Source organism: Embiotoca jacksoni, unplaced genomic scaffold, assembly GCF_022577435.1.
Source record: "Embiotoca jacksoni isolate LCO1_2020_lvr unplaced genomic scaffold, fEmbJac1.0.p SCAF_16, whole genome shotgun sequence".
Classification (NCBI taxonomy): domain Eukaryota; kingdom Metazoa; phylum Chordata; class Actinopteri; family Embiotocidae; genus Embiotoca; species Embiotoca jacksoni.
This window is the reverse complement of record NW_027185296.1, coordinates 10,919,471-10,924,979: the sequence shown is the minus strand read 5'-3', so window position 1 is coordinate 10,924,979 and position 5,509 is coordinate 10,919,471. Positions and strand designations below refer to the sequence as shown.

The window sequence follows — 5,509 nt, the reverse complement described above, 5'->3', positions numbered from 1 at the left end:
TGTTGATAATTATAAAAGCAATATTAAACACAAAAAGGTTTCTTTTACGGATTTGGAAGCAATTCTAAAACTCAAATTCTGCACATTATACTGCAGATCTTTTTACAAAATCCCTTTATAAGCACCATTCATTGGCACTGAGAAGCAATCAAAACAGCAATGAGCCACATTTGAGATGTGTTGCCAACATGCGGACTATATTACAGAAAAGATTTATAATATATCACATCTTTGTGGTGAAATAATTTCTCAGTAAGATAGTGAATTCAGACTTGAATAAAATTTAAAACGACTGAACCTAAGCTGCTCTCGCTTTTATTCTGCAACACTGGATAAGAGAACAGAGCAGAAAAAAATTAACAGAGGTTCAAGGCATCAGGTAATAATGAAAGGATAGGGCCAATACTTCAAAGACGACGAGGTCCACATCACACAATTATACAATACAATTAGGATTAAAGGGGCAAAACAGAGATAACAGGAGATAGGGATAAATTATCACAAAAGGAAAGATGTGACTCTCTCCTGACCTTCATTAAGAGAAAAAAACTCATTTAGAGTTGGCCTTCCTTGCAGGGGGATTTTAGCCTTTCACATCAGACTGTGACTCACAAGATAAGATTTATCCACCATGGAAGAAAATATGAACTAATACTAAACAATAACATAAAATATTCAGAATAACATACAACAAATACACGCATGTATGTCGATTATACAATAAATGCATCCTAATAATTGTTATAGAACTGGGTTATATTCAGAGAGGTTAATCTGAAGCTTACTTTAGGATGTTTAAACAATTTTTTTTAACTCTCGCAACTAAGTCACTCAATACATTGATATCATTAAGTCGTTGACTGTTACTATGGTAACCATTATGTGCTAACACTTTCAATAGTGATAGGACTTAAGAAAGTATCCAACAATTAAGTCCTGAGGTAATGTCTATTGATTTACCTGATGGACCTTCAACCTTTAGAAATCTTGATCACTGACTGGAGGTCCTAAACTGAACATGTCCAGTAGTTATGCTCGGCCCAGCAGGGCCTCTATGAAAGAAGTTTGATTTACATCCTACATGTGTAACTTTGTACATGATTCTTTAGGGCTGTGTGAAGACACATCCAGATCCAGTGACCACAACCACTCAAGAGAAGCTGTTTTTCTGTGAGTTTGCAGTATTGCAGCATCCTGTCGTGACTCAGCATACCTTCAGTGGTATCAAGAAACCTCTAAGGCAGGCATTTCATTTCCTTCAAAATTGCTGCACCTGTGCTTCCGTGCTAGTTTATCTGAACACTTTGTTATCTTTTGTTTAGATGTGGATGCCTCCAGAGTGAAACTGTGGCTTCTATCAAGGTCCAGAAGCTCCAGCCTAGTCCCCAATTTCCTTGTCATTTTAAAACAATCAAATCAGCAACAGGAAACTGTTGACTGTGACTGAGGCTTGGAAAGAACAGGACCATTGACTACCCAAAGTAAGCAAAGTATTGGTCAGCCAGTTAGCCTGCCCTGTTCTCTTTTGTATCTTCATTGAGCAAGAATCAGAGGACTGATGTGATTTCCCACCGATTTGACAATTCTGGAGTGGACACTTGGCCGACTACACAGTTTCTATAGAACAGTGTGAAGAAATGAGTCACTGTTTGAGCAGGTTCTCATCCAAAACAGTCTCCAATGTGGTCACTCCTCCAACACCTGTCATCTTATTATTCATTGCAAACTTTGCTAACACCAGAAATTATATTGTCCGGGCAACCACTGTCTCTACCAGATGACCACTAGCATCTCAACTGACTTTCTCACTGGAAGACGACACCATCATTATCCCCTCCAAAGCTGCTCACTTTGTCCTTCAATGAGGCAACTCAACTCATGGTTAATACACCAGGATTTTCTCCAGGACACTGTGTAGTACAGGTCCTCCAGTATTGTTTTGGTACAGTGAAGGCTTCAACTAACTCTTGGGATCTTCCACTGAGCTAACCTCACAGTCGAGTCATCAAATGGGACAATGGATCATGTCTGCTTTGTCTTTCGTCAGTCAGACTTGGAAAAAGATATTGTCTGTAATACCAGAGAACAACAGCTATCCGGTGGCAATCAGCAGACCACTGATACTTTGCAGTCCACAACAACCAAAGATCCATTAGGTCTCAGCAATCTTCTTCCTTTCAGGTTATTGTTTTGACCGTGATGCTTTTGCTTACCTGCAGTCCAACTGCTGTGAGTGCATTTCTGTTACAGTGGGTTTTAATACCTGCATGAATTCCTGATTTTTTTTGCTGCCATGATCTTGAGAATCTTGCTTTTAGAGCTGTTGAGGCCCAGGTGATCTGAGTTTTCTGCGACTATGCTGGACGTTTCCTGCATCTGCATGCAGCAAATACAGCATCCATCAAGCTGGAAGGAGAGGCGATAGAGGAGGCGGAAAGCCTCACTTACCTTAGCAGCATTGTCGACAAGTAAGGTGGAACAGATGCTGACATTAGAATACAAACTGACAAGGCAAGGACAGCTTTCCATCAACTAAAACACGTCTGGGGATGCACAGACCTAACAACAAACTTCAAGGTCAGGATTTTCAAAACCTCGGTAAAGCCCTCCTTACTCAATGGAACGGAGACCTGGAAAACCACTGTCATCATCTTGAAGGGAATCCAGACTTTCATTAACACCTGCCTCAGGAAAATTCTTTGAATTTGATGGCCAGACAGAATAAGCAATGAAAAACTGTGGAGGCAAACAAGACAAAAACCTGCAGAAGAAGAAATCCTCCAAATACGCTGGAGATGGATTGGCAACAGGCTCCACAAACCTACATCCAGCACCACAAGGCAAGCCTTCTTTTGTATTCCACAGGAGTGAATAAAAAGAGGTCAACCAAGGAGTACATGAGGCCATGACCAGGGGACAGACATGAAGAGGACAGGTTTCACTTGGGGAGAACTGGACCGACTGGCTCTGGACCGGGATGGCTGTAGAACATGTGTTAATGGCCTACACCCAAAGAGGGGCCGCAGGCAGAGATGAGGAGATGACATGATGAATTTGTGAAGAATAATCCTGGATCCTTTCTTGCACAACATGGACGCAAATCCCACAACCAACCTCCACTGGAGTCGTCATCCTGAGTAACCAATGAAAGTGTACGTGCGAAACAGACACTGTTCTCAGGAGTAGGAGTCCTCTCATAACTGTGCCAAAAGCTATCATCAGCTTCGTCTTTACCACCTTGAGACCAGGGCTATTGTTTTTTTCCCCCACATGTAATCAGTAAAAGCTGTAAAGTCACTATGAACAACTGTGGGCTTTGTGGAAGGGAGACACTTGGGAGACTTTGTGTCCCCCTCACCACCCCAGAGAGAGATTTCCACCTGATCAAAACTGTAAATTAGAGAGTAAATAACAGCCTTATAATAATGTTAAAAAAAATTGTCAACTGCAACTCTACTGAATTGGATGCAAAACAAATGAAGCACAACAAGGCAAAAATGGTGCTCAGTTGCTTTATAATGACAAATACAAAAAAGTCCCATTCCATCGAACACCAGGGTATAGAGAGGGTTAACCGAGAGATGGTGATGTACTCTATAATTTATTAATAACCATCAACAACCATGGTGATTGCCCCCTGAACTCTGGTACATGGTTGTTGTAACAGACAAAGAGCTCTGAAAATATTGTGGAAAATCAACAGTTTGACACGAAGAAAAGGCTTCACCCTGACGGGAAGATGGAATTCTTGCTATCTTGAATAACACAGCTCTCTCAAATTCCTGATGATGTGATAAGCCCCGATGAGCATCCAATCGTTAAGGGTTAACTTAATGTTTTGCATGTTGTAGTCATACTTTTTTTTTACCTTTTTACTTGTATATTGAAAAAAGAAACAGATTTTCTTGAAAGCTCCACTTTCTTAATGCCAAGCAAACCTTGAGGTAAAATGCATTACTAAATACCATCATGGTGAACAAGATGATGACTTACAGGAATCATCTCCCAAATCACAGCTTGTCATTCACAAGACTATATTTTGTATTTGGGGCCATTTTCAAATTAAATAGCAGCTGCTTTACAACCTTTTAAAGTAAAATATTTGTGATAACACCTGTGACACATTTATACTCACTCATTACTTCTCATTGTAGCCAGGAGCCATATCTCATCAGTGGATGTAATTTGTCTGTGAGAGTGCATGCCCAGCATTGGCATTCAGGCTCTGTCCATCCTTTTTTTTTTTAATTATTGGAAAATGCTTTTTAATGCAGCAGTTTATGAAGTATAATGTTTTGATTAATTGGATTTAGTGGTTTTATGGGAGCGTAGACACTCAGAGAAAATGCAGGAGAGAACGTTTGAGTGGACTGTGCTGTGAAACTGTCAAACTCTACATATGAAGAGTCAAGTAAAGGCCACATCATCCTTTACATCCTAAACCCATTTTCATTTCCACACTGTAAATAGCTCTCTATTTACCCAGTGTCTGTCTGTCTTATCTTTCACCATAGGCCCACCACTGCCTCCAATGATCTGGGACCTGAACCTCAGGGTGTGCTGCAAAGCTGCCATGAGTCAGGTGATGAATTCACAACTGAAAATGAAAATCAATATTCCTCATTGCGACTCTTGAATGTCTCTGAATTCTACATATCAATCAGCCTTCCCTTGTACATTTTTCTCTCTGTTTGTTTACAGACTTTTGCATCCTCTGTTACGAAGCAGAAAAACCTTTATTGGAATTTGCTGCTAGTGAGCTGCACTGTAAGTATTGTAAAATCAAAAACTGAGCTCAAATGTGCACTAGTGAAGAAGAAACAGTTAAATAATGTATGAGCTTTTGAAGCCAGGCAGACTGATGTAGAGGAAAATACAATTCTACAAATCTGTATCAGTGAATGATTAATTAATTTTTGTTGAATGATCTGTCCTAGCCTTGTGAGATATCACTTTCCATTTCTTTTTACACTTTTACAGAAGATCTCAGGAGACTGGTAGTTCAAAAGGCAGCTCAATTTAGAGCCCCCATTGGAAATGGCTTTGGAAATTCTTTGCCATACATTGGGCTTTGATGTGTTTTAACTGTCATAATCTTACTGTTCAGAAATGGGGAAAATAAATTTGTTCCATTGTAAAGGCTTCTTTTTTTTTTTTTTACTTTGCATTTCATGCAAACTAGATCACACTTTTACATATGTTCCCTGACTCTTTTTCCCCTGAACTTGACCTACAGTATATCATGTTGCAGCTAGAAGGTGACGTGGCATAGATGAGTTGGCAGGTCATTTATTAATCAAAGAAAAGATTGATTTCCTGTCATTTAATCCACTTTTTTTTTAACCAGCAGTTGTCTTTGGCTGGTGTTAATGCCCCGCACAGCCCCGACTAATAAGTATCACATTTAGATATATGCAGTCGCAGGTAGATATTTGATAGCTGTTTATTCAAAAGCAAAAGAAACTTGAAAAGAGGATATAACCTCGAGTCAGAACTCTGGAGGGGTGGA

The 5,509-nt window shown here is 39.8% G+C and overlaps 1 long non-coding RNA gene across 1 annotated transcript; it reads left to right on the top strand.

Moving 5' to 3' along the window:
• Window positions 1-1,142: 1,142 nt before the first annotated feature.
• Window positions 1,143-5,139, top strand: LOC138198526 (uncharacterized). Its single transcript, XR_011178280.1, has 4 exons — window positions 1,143-1,240; window positions 1,323-1,481; window positions 4,515-4,582; window positions 4,702-5,139. It is a non-coding gene; the product is annotated as an uncharacterized lncRNA (long non-coding RNA).
• Window positions 5,140-5,509: the final 370 nt, after the last annotated feature.